The following is a 13,743-nucleotide window of genomic DNA, read 5'->3' as shown; positions in this document are numbered from 1 at the left end:
AAGATCTCATGCTCCCAGAATCCATCAGCTCTAGAGTCCAGTACCTGAGAGGCAGGAGGTGATGTTACCTGATCCAAACATGTGAGTACAAGTTGGGGAGGCTGAATCAAGCTATCTGAGGCTGCTCATTTCCACATGGGTACCAAAGGAGAAAGAGCAGTTCACGGTCATTCAGTGTCTCCACAGTAGCCAGCTCTGATCCAAAGTGCTACTCTTTTACATTCCCTGCAGTTTCATTTGACAAAGAGGACTTTTTTTTAATTTGAAAAGTTTTTATTGTTAAAATAATTCAGCATTTATACACACATATTACAAATATACAAGCATACAAACATACATTTCATACAATCCTTAAGAATATTCAAACATACCTACATTCAGTCCCATCACCATCCACCACCCCTCGCCCCACCTTTGTGTTAGACTTCCAATCTACTCAATTGCAATTTCTTTCCACCTCTATTACTTTCTTTCACACACCTTTAACCTAATTTCATGTTTCTTTTTCTATTACACATTGTTATCCATCTTATTTAGTATTTCAGTATTTAAAACGGAACTTGTTTATTCTAATAGGAGTTCTGATTTTTCAATATGGTTTTGCAAGTATCCTTTAAACACCTTCCAGTCCCTGTCTATCTTCTCTTTTGAGATCCTTCCAATTTCTCCCATTGTTTTGGATATATTGTAGTACTCCAATAATTTGGCAAGCCACTCTATTTTTGTAGGTATAGTACCACTTTTCCAATTTTTCACAATCAATAGCCTTGCGGCTACTGTTGCATACAACATTTGACAAGCAGGACTTAGATTCAGCAGTTCCACTTGCAGATATGAGGGCTTATCATCAGCCTTTTCTGGGGGTGCTCCCAAGTCCTGCAGATCTGAACACACACATAGTGCTGGTGATGCCATGACATTGAAGGAACATTCTTTCACATGTGGTGGACCTGTAAAAGGGTAAAAGGGTATTGGGAAATAATCCATAATGAATTGAAAAAAAATGTTTTAAAGTGCTTTTCAAAAAAACAGCAACAGAGTCTTTTTCATTGGGGATAATTCAGACCGAAATTCTCAGATGTCAAAAAAAGGTTATTTATGTATGCCACTACAGCGACCCGTATTTTGTTAGCCCCAAAATGGAAAACAAGCGAGATCCCAACTAAAGAAGAACAGCAACTTAAGCTGACAGAATATGCGCAGCTTGCAGACTTAACATATAGAATAAGAGAACGAAAAGAACATGCGTTTAGAGAAGATTGGAAAATGAGGTGGTCAAGGAAACATGTAAACGAAAGATAAGTTATGGGATGATTTGCTGTGTTTTTTCTGTTTGTATCTCTCTGTTTTTCTCTTTTTTCTTTTTTTTCTTTTTTTCCCCCCTTTTTACTTACTGTGATGTGATGTTTTGCTTTTGTTTAATATGGTGTTTTTATTTTTGCATTTTGTAACTCTTAAAACTCTAATAAATATTACTTTAAAAAAGAGAGAAGATTGGAAAATGTTTATTGAATATATGGGGGGAATATTGAATGATTTAGTTTTTGTAAAATATGCAGGGATTTATGATATGCAAAATGAACAATGGAAAGAGAAGAAGGGAAATCATTCATACTTTAAGGATGTTTAAATGAGTATTCTAAATTGTAAAACAGAAAATTTAATTAAGATGAGAGAGAGAGAGAGAAATCTGGACACACACACAGTATGCGGAGCAGAGATGCTTACTTGACTTCCCAGCAGGTGAGCCACTGCTGCTTAGCAGGTGGAGGCAGCGTCAGGAGTGACAGATTAGCTCCGCTATTGTATCTACAATGTGCTGTCCTCCCCAATGCCTCATCGCTCCACTTCCCCCCAATAAGCAGCCGTGACGCATCTCAGCACAATAGTAGCTTCTTCTCCTGGATAGCTCCTCTATTCTTTCATGTGACCATTCAAGCCCCTGAAGGGGAAAAAAGTGCTGGGAGGATATTCAGCAACTTTCCATGAGGCAGTCAAATTTTAAGCATTTCCATTTTAACTTTAAACATGATGTGGACAAGGGTTTTACTCTCTTTCAAAACAAAAAAAGTATTTCTGCTGTCTCAGATGGTGGTTTGCATGTTCTCAACATGCTCTCAACAGCTATGCTTCTGAGACAGAATGCGCCATGGAAACAATGCTGCATTGTGATGTCGTGTCCTGACCAGGAGACTGGTCTCCTGGTAAAAAAGATGGCTGCCACCATTAGCCAGTACTGCTGTGCTTAGTGGCCTGCAGGCTCGAAACCTGAGTGGAACAAAGCACATGAGATCTGCGGTGTTGGGGAAGGTAGCAGTTCGGTTCTAGAGCTCATGCTTTGAGTGCAGACGTTCCCAGGCTTGGTCCCTGGCCTCTCCAGGCTTGGGTGGGACAGACACCTCCCTCTAAAACCCAGAAGAGTGGTTGCGAGTCAATGTAGACAATACTGCACTAGATGGACCAATGGTGTAGCTTGTAGAATTGTAGAACTGGAAGGGAATCATTTGCCCAACATGGGGCTCAAACCCACGACCCTGATATTAAGAGTCTCGTCCTCTACCAGCTGAGCTGTCGGTTTTCTCTGTTCCACCTGCAGTTCCAAAGCCAACAAAGAAACCAAGCATTGCAACCTGCTTCCCCACATGGATGTCTCTCTTGTTCTGTGGATGGACTCTTCATGCTTAACCTTAACCTTAACCTTAACCTTGACAGTGGCATATTCAAGGTAGCCCCCCGCTGCTATCATCATGGAATAAACAGACAGATTCCTAAAAGACTTGCAAGGTGCTCTTCTCATATCCATTTATGAGCTTAACACACTTCATGGAGAATAAAACTCTCTTCCCTGGTCCTTGACGTCTGGAACAGATTGATTTTTATAGGTGCGACTCAGAACCAGTCATAGTTACAGAAATTAAAACCACCTTCTCTCCATCCGAATATGATTTTCTTCCAAATAACCCTGATAGATATTCCTGTCTTTTTCCTCCCTCCCCTTCCCTGCTCTACTGTAAATTAGCATTTTAGGACAAAGGCACCACATTTCTCATCCAGTACACTACACAGAGAACGGGAAAGTCAGCATGCTGGAATTTCAGCTACCCCAGGGTCCATCAGTGGGGTGAAGGGAAACAAAACAAAAATAGTGACTTAAACAATTCAAGGAAAGCAGCATGTGTACCACAACCCGTTACAAAAGTGTATTTCTAGAAATGGCAGTGACTCTGGTCCTGTTTGGGGGGGATTTGGGGGGGGGTTCTGTGTCCAAATGAACAAATACAATGAGAAACGTGTTACTTGAAACATGGACAGAAGATGTGGACAGGAAGGGTATGTATGTATGTATGTATGTTTCTTTGTTTTTAAACTTCATGCAGCTTTCAGAGTTATATTACACTTACATTGACAATTGCCCCAATGGATTGAACTAACGTTCCATCTTGACCACCATTCTGTTTCTGACATCGACTATCCAAATGCTTCTAGAATCTCACAAGCAAGATGCAGAGGTAGAAGGCCAGCTAGGTCAGTGGCGTAGCGTGGGGGCCAGGGGGCGGTTGCCGCATGTGCAAAAATTGTTAGGGGCGCAAAATTTCAACACCCAGTGCTGTCTCAGTACAGCTGCATGCTTCCGACACAGGGCTCTGTCGCAAACAGCTTCTCCGTTGTTACAAGAATTTTAAGGTCTCAAATATAGAATAAATATTCATAAATACACACATATCTAAATATATGAACCATGTACAGTGGTACCTCGGGTTAAGTACTTAATTTGTTCTGGAGGTCCGTACTTAACCTGAAACTGTTCTTAACCTGAAGCACCACTTTAGCTAATGGGGCCCCCTGCTGCTGCCGCGCTGCCGGAGCACGATTTCTGTTCTCATCCTGAAGCAAAGTTCTTAACCTGAAGCACTATTTCTGGGTAAGTGGAGTCTGTAACCTGAAGCATATGTAACCTGAAGCGTATGTAACCCGAGGTACCCGTGTACAGTGGTGCCCCGCAAGACGAACGCCTCGCAAGATGAAAAACCCGCTAGACGAAAGGGTTTTCCGTTTTTGGAGGCGCTTCGCTAAACGAATTTCTCTATGGGGTTGCTTCGCAAGACGAAAAAATCTTGCGAGTTCCCGCGTTTCCCCCCCCCCGCTTTTTTCCGCCCTTTCCCTAAGCGCTAAGCCGCTTATCAGCTGTTCCGCTGATAAGCCGCTTCTCAGCTGATCGCTAAAAGCCGCTAGACCGCTAATAGCGCTAATCCGCTAAGCTGTCAATGGGCTTGCTTCGCAAGATGAAAAAACCGCTAGACGAAGAAAATCGCGGAACGGATTAATTTCGTCTTGCAAGGCACCACTGTATATGAAATAGTATGGGAGAGCAATCCTGAAGCCATTTTGACTCTCCCATTGACCTCAAATATTCCTCTGCAGTAAGGGAGGCAAATGGGCAAAGCCTTCCCATTGTCTTTTTGTGTACAAATACTGTCTTAAGGGCATATTTGTATATGAATAGGACCAGCCTGTGACCTGGATTCAGGAACTAAAGTATTAACCATCACAAATGAATGGCCAGAGTGCCCAGGTAATGCAATTAGTGACCATTATCAGGTATCCTGGCAAACAGGATTTCTGCTGTGGACCGCCTCCTTCTGTTCAAAAGTCTATGTAAGGGCTTGCACACCATTGTTCAGGGTTCTCCTCCCTCCTGTGTGTTGTGAGTGGGGACCCTATTGCAACGGCTCCTTTAATAAAGATCTGGCTTACTAGCCTGTTTGCTTCTCAATATACTCTGGTTGGCCTCTGTTATTTTCTCCTACTGATAGGGAACCCACTTAAGGACTCTATACGCACCCTGGAATACCCTGTAAGGGAAAAGGAGCAGTTTTTCTTATAACACCGTGCAAACCAGGAAGTGACTTCTTCAGTCAATGGAACAACTCTTATTTTCTTATCTCTGTGGATGCAATCTCCTGGGTGATACAGACTCTGTTAGGCAGTTGAATGTGCCTGCATACTCTGTCCGTTTCCCTCCCTCCCTCCTTCCCACCCACCCGTCCTCACAGTCCCGGGCCCTAGCAACCCATGCTATGCCACTGAGCTGGGTGCTTGTAACTGAAAGTTTCAGTTGAATCAACTCCATGTGGCTGTTCTAGTGAACAAACTAATCTGGGACATAGGTCCAACACTCTGCATGGACAGCCATCCAGCGCCAAAGCAGTGGTGAAGTTGGAACTAGCCAGAAGATAGCACACCATACCATACTGATACTGTCTAAATACAGTAACATGTCTGATAAGGGCAAAACCCTTGGCAGCAGTAATTGCCCGACATTTTGGAGCTTGAGTGAATGCCGAAAGCCCTTGACACAACCTCTTAAATCCAAAGGGTGTTTTTTTGTTTTTGCTATTTTGCTAATTGAATTTAATTAGAATGACCACCATGCAAATTGGATTACTGCCCAATAAGTGAGTGAAATGAATCACAAGCATTGGATAAGCTAAATGCACATCTGCTCGCTCCCAGGTGTGCGGTTTTTTAGCCAGTTTGTTATGGAGTGGTTGGGTGGGGGGAAGTTCTTCTGAAGGCCAGGTGGCAAGATGTCAGGCCTTGGAAATAAGCAAAAGCCACTCACCAAACCATCCAAAACAAAGTGGCTCCAAGGAGATTGACGAAACACTTCACCACCTGAAAGGAAACCTCAAGAACCTATTTCAAAGATGCCAAGCTGGTGGCAAGTTTACTATGGCCTTGTCATATATTTGGAGGGGGGGGGTGGACACCTGGTGTTACGACAGATGAGATTTGGCATGAGCTGAATCCCATGTGCTCTAGTTGCCTGCAGTTGCTTCAGGGAGGCCTGTACCATTGCAAAATGGTAATTGCCTAAGCTGCCACTGAAAGCTATGGAGTTTTGAAACCTTTTCAGCTCCACGAGACTCCCAAGGATGAGCCAATCAACTCTTTCAGGAGACCCCAAAGGACCATGGGAAAGCGACAATCCTGGTCCCACAAAAGTAACGATTCAACCCTGGAAATAACCAAAGAATCGAAACGCCTGTTTGGGGAGCCTTACAAAACAGCTTGCCGAAATGTATATATTAGTCAAAAATTGCATACAAAAAATATTATTTAAATTATTAGTAATCATTAATTTTTGTTGCTGCTGCTGCTGTTATCTGCAGTACCTGCTCTTCCCCAGCAGTCCCCTAATATGGAGAAATTATGCACTAAAACGCTGATGAGTTTTTACAAGAATTTCTTTTCTTTTCTGCAGAAATGTAAAGAACTGAATTTAAGGTTGGAAAAAGAAGAAACTGGGAGAACCAAAATTGACAGGTCCTTCTGAATCTAGGCGGGGCTAAGCAGGAACTGCCTTTTGTGTATAGTGGATATTTATAGGTGTATTTATCACGCCTTTTCATGGGTACCATGGGAAGTGCCAAAGGGCACACTGGCACCGGTGGTCATCCTGTTGGTTACCTCTACACTAGTTATTTTCTAAAGGAAAAGATAGAGAGGTCAAGCATAGCTGAAAATTGTACCCCCTGACCTGGAAGACCAGCCCAGTAGTCTCTAATTCCCAGATAATTCTCTCACCCATTTCTTCCTTTCCCCCACTCCGGCTGGGATCATTATCCTCTCCCTGATGTGCAGCACACCTGGAATCCTGCTTTTCACAAGAAATTGGGGGAGGTGGCTGAAAGGACTGGATTGCACGGAGGCGGGGGGGGCGGGGGAGAGAGAGACAAGAGAAGCCACTTCTGACTCATCTCCCTACAGCAGCAGTTTGCAGAGGTAATCTCTGGGTTGCAACCTGGCAGCCCAAGAGATAAATGGTAAGTGCTTTCTGGTGAGATAAATAATGCACCGTGAGGGCTGTGCCGCTTCCCTCTGCCAGCCGTGAGAGTTTTGTTACACAACAGACATTCTGGCACAACCGTTTTCAGAAATGAGTGTCAGGAAACTGGGGCGGGGGGGAGCCCTGTTTCACCCACCCACCCATCTGCTTGCGTCCCTGAAATTTCCCATTGTTTCACTTATCGCTTCTCCCACATCTTTCCTCCCCGCCGCCCCTCCCTCGCACGGTGAGCGTAAGTGCTGCTTGTCAACGATAAGCCTGTGGCTCAGAGAGCTCCTTCAAGTGGTCTTTATAAATGTAAGTCTTTCAGATCATCCTCTCCTCCTGCATTCAGCAAAGATCAGACTTCCCATTTAAAATGGCTGATTGGGAGCTGGGTGCGGAAAGGAAGCAGTATCTCCTCCAGACTGGCTCTCCAGGGTCACGGCAGCGAGTGTGGCATTCTATTGTACAAGGAGGGGCAGAGCCGGAGGCTCTTTTGAGCACAGAAGCTATTTATCTGCCAGCCTGCGCATGGCTTGCATATTTGAAAAGCTGCTCTCTTTCTTACAGACGGCATGTTCAGAGCCATTTCTTTCCTTAGAATTTCCCCCTCAGCATCTCTTTGCCCTATTGAGTTTTTCTCTCCCTTGCATCCCCAAATCCGAAACCACATCCACCCCAACCGCAACAGCTCATCAAAAATAACCAGGGCTGTGTGTGCACCAAACAAATGGCACCCGTGGGTGGTTTTCAAACGATGCCCCAAGGAACTCTGGGATTCCTCGGAAGCCTGGAGCTTCAGTGAGAAGCTTGGTGATGCTGGACCAGCATCCTAGTTGGAGGCAGAGGGCAGCATTCGGCTCTTCAGGAACAGCCTGGCTGTCCCTGTTGCCTCACAGTCCAGGTAAAGAGGGAGGCTTCCCTCGCTTGACTTTGGGAAGGAGGCAGCAGGGCCCCAGGATCCGGCCAGAGCATCACACCTCCTTCCCTAAGCTGGGCAAACACTTCCTGGGCTTGGGGAAGGAGGCATGATGTTCTGATGGGGTCCAAGAGCCCTCCCACCTCCTTCCCCCACCCAAAAAGTCCCCCCATACCACCAGGAAAAAAGCACTGGTTGTAATAGCTCAGGACAAATTGAAGAGGACTTCCGAGAGGGAGCAAGGGAAAGCTTGACCCAAAATTTTCAGCAGCAGCCCTGCGTTCTTTGTAATGGGAAGGTTGGAGTATTTCCTCAAAGGAGAAGATCAAAAATGTACCGTAGCAGCAGTGGGTTCCTGAAAGAAGTAGAATGAAAAACAGTGAAGGATTATATTCACAAAACCTAATTCAAGGGGAGATTAAAGCATTTGGATTTGCAATTCTGCAGCTACTGACTTCCTTATCCACAGAGCCTTCCTGGAGCTTTTTCCCTCGCAGACAGTGTCTGCTGCTGGTGTCTGTCGGTGGGCAGGCTGAAATCCCCTTTGACTGACCAGGGTTCTGACAAGGGTTATTGTGATCTCAAGAAACGACCAGTTCCTCCTCAGGGCTGAGCGAGCTTGCCTCTCCTTGCCCCCGACTCTTGCACAACCGTCGCCATGTCAGGCTGCTTTGATATGCCAGTCACATCCCAGTCCTCCATCCATCCAGGGACCACGTACCGGGGACCTGTTAAGAATGCAAGTCACATTGGCCAGTCGGCTGCCGCAGTGAACTGATTCATGCCGGGGACTTGATGCAAATAACACGGAACGAAGGCCAGGAGATGTAGGATCCTGTCTGTACAATACAGATGCTGTTCTTTTGAGCTGGAGCACTCCGATTGCTCCCTCCTCTTGCAGCTACACGGTGTATTATCGACATGGGTTCTTAGCCTCTGGCTGAAGAATGAACCTGTGCAATGCATAAGGGAAAGCCAGAACAGGGTGGGCACTGCAGGGAGAGAAAACCAGGGACAGCAGGAGGGAATTTAATCATTAAGCAGCTTCAGGTGTGCGTTTTTTCACTGCTGTGACACAGCTCCTTTCTCTAAAAGTGATGTGTCTTCCCCCCATCATTGCCAATGAATGAAACTCTTTGAGCTGCCAGTTAAATACGGACCCTGTGGAATCCACTGGGCAGTGTATCCTGCCACCAAAATAAACAGATTTCCTTAGCATACACTGGGGTAGTCAACCTTTTTATACCTACTACCCACTAATGCATCTTTCTCGATGGTAAAATTTCCTTACCACTCACCAGTGCTCGATGGAAGAAGGTTTCAGCTTGTGCCGTAGAGTCGCCTACTGCCCACCTAGAATCCTGAAATGCCCACTAGTGGGCAGTAGGGACCAGGTTGACAACCCCTGCATACACTGATTTGTTCAGATTTCTTGACTACTGTGGGGCCTAATCCATCAGGAAATTTCCCCCATGCAAGTTTCGCTGATGGAACTATCTCTAAGAACTTTTTGTTCAACAGTGGAATGGCCTCCCTCGGAAGGTGGTAGACTCTCCTTCCTTGGAGGTTTTAAGGCAGAGGTTGGATGGCCATCTGTCATGGATGCTTTAGCTGAGATTCCTGCATTGAAGGGGGGTTGGACTAGATGACCAACGGGGTCCCTTCCAACTCTGCAATTCTATGAGTCTATGATTCTATCTGCAACTTTTTATTGAAGAACAGAGACCCTTTTTGGAATATTTAAGAAAGAGCTATAGTCAAATGAAATCACAAAGCAGGATTTGAATTATGAGCAACGGATTGAAAATGATACAATACTATATAATAATAATTTATTATTTGTACCCCGCCCATCTGGCTGGGTTTCCCCAGTCACTCTGTGTGGCTTCCAACAAAAAATTAAAAATACACTAAAACATCAGTCATGAAAAACTTCCCTAAACAGGGCTGCCATCAGATGTCTTCTAAACATCAGATAGTTGTTAATTTCTTTGATATCTGATGGGAGGGCGTTCCACAGGGCAGGCGCCAGTACCAAGAAGGCCCTCTGCCTGGTTCCATGTAACTGCACTTCTTGCAGTGAGGGAACAGCTAAAAGGCCCTCGGCACTGGACCTCAGTGTAATAAATGTAATACAGTGGTACCTCGGGTTAAGTAGTTAATTCGTTCTGGAGGTCTGTTCTTAACCTGGAGCACGATTTCGGTTCTCATCCTGAAGCAAAGTTCTTAACCCGAGGTACTATTTCTGGGTTAGCGGAGTCTGTAACCTGAAGTGTATGTAACCCAAGGTACCACTGTAGTGGAAATATGTGTTAGATATATTTTGGCATATAATGCAGCAGAATCTGGGTTGGGAGTGAACCTTCTTCATTTTGTAAGAGGAACATATACTGAATTGGGAGCTGATGTATGTAAGTTTTCAAAACTGAATAAAATTTACACACACACACACATGATTCTGTCAGTGACCTCCCTCTGCTCTATCATCCTACACTGCCAACAGTCTTCTGCTGTCTTAAGTAACTCTATTCCATGATCTTCCCCTGCCCTGCAATGCCCAGAACTTCCTGGATCAGTTATGTAACACAATCTCTTTCTCTCTCACATACCAAACACACACACTCTCTCTCTCTCTATCTCTCTCACACACACACACAAACATAAGAGCTCCACTGTAGCACACCAAGGGCCCATTTAGTCTAACATCGTGTTCTCCCAGTGGCCAACCAGATGTCTATGAGAAGTTAGAAGCAGGTGGCGACGTGGTCTAAACCACTGAGCCTCTTGGGCTTGCCGATCAGAGCTCCTGTTGCTCTGTCCCTGCTCCTGCAAACCTAGCAGTTTGAAAGCATGCCAGTGCAAGTAGATAAATAGGTACCGCTCTGGCAGGAAGGTAAACAGCGTTTCCATGAGCTCTGGTTTCTGTCATGGAGTTCCATCGCACCAGAAGCGGTTTAGTCATGCTGGCTACATGACCTGGAAAGCTTTCTGTGGACAAACACCGGCTCCCTCAGCCTGAAAGCGAGATGAGCGCCGCAACTCCATAATCACCTTTGACTGGACTTAACCGTCCAGGGGTCCTTTACCTTTTACCTTTTACCTTTGAGAAGCCCATAAGCAGAACCTGAGTGCAGCAGAACTCTCCCCTCCTGTGATTTCCAATGAATTTAAATTATAGTTATCATTGCACTTTAACCCTCTTGTTCCTGTCTGTATCACATCAGACTTGGCTTTCAGTTCAGATAGCACACTGTTTATCTCCAACTCGCAGATCAAAATCTAGAAAGCTGGCGTTCCTTCCCTTAGGATAAGAGGAGCCAAAGTTTCCAAGCACTTATTGTTGGGAGCTGCCTTGAAGTTCCGTCTGAAAGGTCCAATTTCCCTCTCCCTCTCTCTTTCTGCACTTTTGGTGACTGCTAGCAGTAGCTACCATCTCTCAGCTCCCCATCTGGGCTTGCAGTCATGAGCACAGCCTCCGCCCTACAAATCTGGCTCACACAGCTGGTCACACATATGGAGGCGATCCTGATCTAAGGAACCCCTGGGATTTCCATTGTGTGTTTGAGTGACAAATCTAAACAAAAGCAGCTACAAAAAGAGAGAGAAATATCTGGGTTTGGGTGGGTTTCAATGCTGTTTTCTTGTACCCCAAGCTCTGGACGTTTTACTATGTAAGAAAACAACTGGGGGTGTCAGATAAACCTTGTGCTTGTCTGCAGTCAAGACCCCAATGAAAGCCTATGCGGTCCCTGTGCAACAACAGCTCTTTCCATATGGGGCTTTTCTCCATAAGGCTAGATAGAAGGGAGTCAACATATTCACAGCTGTTTTGCTGGCCCAAGACACTGCAGTTTCCCACATCTGCATTGTCTCCCACAGCATCGGACCAAAAGTATAGGAGAAATGGCCTCTTCCAGCCAAAATTAAGAACTGGTTCGCTCGTGAATGTGCATTACCTTATTTTTCCAAATGACTCCCAGCTGTGAATCAGTTCTTTTAATCTTCTGTCCATGGTGATAGGCTTGTGATGCTTCCGCACATATGCAAGTTGCCACAGTGCTGAAGTGATCAAATAGTGCACACTGAAGGGCGGGGAACCTGTGGCCTTCTAGATGATTCTGGACTACAGCTCCCATCATCCTTCCTCATTGATCATGCTGGCTAAGGCTGATGGGAAGTGTAGTCCAACTAGATATAAGGCGTCATATTGCTGTGCACACATACATACCAGGTGTACACGCATGTGTGAACGAGCCCTTGGTGAGTGAATATGTGAACTAATTCCACTGAAATGCAATACTTCTAAGGTGGATATGGACATTCTGTCTCTGCTATTAAATCAGAACAAGAAAGAACCTTCCATGTCATTCCGTTGCTGCCACTCCCAAAATAAGGGAAGTCTGTCCCAATTCCTGGAAAATCTAAATGGAAAATTGGACCCCCAAATAGTATTCATCCATACCTCTGTTCCACCATCTACTTATAAGCATATTTAGATATTTTGATAAATAATTAAATTGCCACCGTGTGGAAATTTGACATTAAAAATTGGGCTATTGAAAATATGCAAGTAAGTAATTTGGCTATTGAAAATATGCAAGCTACTAGTCTAGAGATGGAAAGAAGGGTCCCTATCAGAGAGGAATGGCAAACTAAGCTGTTAGACTATGCTGAAATTGCAAAACTGACCGGAACTCAGAGACCAAGAAGACAAGAGATTCAAGAAAGAATGGGGAAAGTTTATAATTTATTTAGGAGACTATTGTAAGCAGATGAAAACATTAGCAGGATTTTAATCTCACTTGTAATGTAACAAATACTATGGACAATATGGATAGACATAAAATATAGATTACGAAATAATATGCAGTTGAAAATGCTGACAACCATGGAGGGGATGGGAGGAAGTCCCAAGATTCAGAGTAATCTCTTTATATGGATGTGTATTTGGTATGGTTATTAATTCATATTTGTAAAATCAAATAAAAGTGATTTGCTACGAAAACATGAAATTAAGATGAGAAGAGAATATTGTGGTGCGCACCCCAATTTTCAAGTGGCAGGATGCTCCAGGGATGCCAGCGCTTACCTAGAGTTCTCTTTCTTTGGAATGAATGTCAATGGAGACTGTGGTGCCCATAGGATATATGGTTTTATTTGCACATGTATAAAACCTGAGCATAGGGCTCACCTGATGGAGGGGCTCACAGCATTCACACACCAGCAAATCTTCCATCCCCATTAGGTTCCCAGGGAGAACCCCCAAGCCAGAGCTTTGGGTCCAGTAGAGAGCAAGACAGGTCTCCATGTCTCTAGCTTACAGAATTAGCCAAAACTCACACACAAACTCTGGCTATTCTTTTTCTACCTTACATGGTGATGTTGCTTCTAACTGTGGGGGAGGGTCACCTCCATTTGTCTCTAGGACACCTGGGCAACTACTTTGGACATGTAAATGGTGGTACTCAGTGGTTAAGGCCATTTTCTTTCAAAGAAACTGGTCTGACTAGTTCAGCGGCCTCTTCTACTAGATTCTAAACCTCACTAGATACAGAATTGTATGCCTGGAAGGATCCCATAGATATCATCCAGACTGACCCCCACATTCAAAGAAATATACAATTACTGCTTACCAAAATAATAATTAGAAAATTAAAGAAATTTGCTTAATACAGCAAGTAGCCAACTCCCATAAATGAAAACGGGACTATAATGACTCAAGAAACAGAAACATATAATGAGATTACAATATAGAAGTAAAAATTAGCAACTGAAATATGAGATTAATAGTTAAAAGCCTTTATTAGCAATTATAAGATTACAATACTTCAGAGGTTATATTATCAGTCAGCAATTAGGAGGATGACATGACTTAACTATAGACAAGAGATCTTTGACTTAAGCTTAATTAGAAGATTTTAACTTAAACTTAATAAATCGAGAAAGATTTTTATCAAGCTTAGCCAAAGCTTTTGCATCATAGACAGTGGTA

At 44.2% G+C, this 13,743-nt stretch overlaps 1 long non-coding RNA gene across 1 annotated transcript; it reads right to left on the bottom strand.

Annotated features, from left to right (window-relative positions):
- Positions 1-251: 251 nt before the first annotated feature.
- Positions 252-3,395, bottom strand: LOC310844419. The gene is made up of 2 exons (XR_014564108.1): positions 1,729-3,395; positions 252-950 (listed from the first exon to the last, which is right to left on the bottom strand). It is a non-coding gene; the product is annotated as an uncharacterized lncRNA (long non-coding RNA).
- Positions 3,396-13,743: the final 10,348 nt, after the last annotated feature.

The sequence above is a fragment of the Podarcis gaigeae genome (genome assembly GCF_964106915.1).
Source record: "Podarcis gaigeae genome assembly, chromosome: 5".
In the NCBI taxonomy this organism is placed as follows: Eukaryota; Metazoa; Chordata; class Lepidosauria; order Squamata; family Lacertidae; genus Podarcis; species Podarcis gaigeae.
This window is presented reverse-complemented; position numbering and strand designations above follow the sequence as displayed.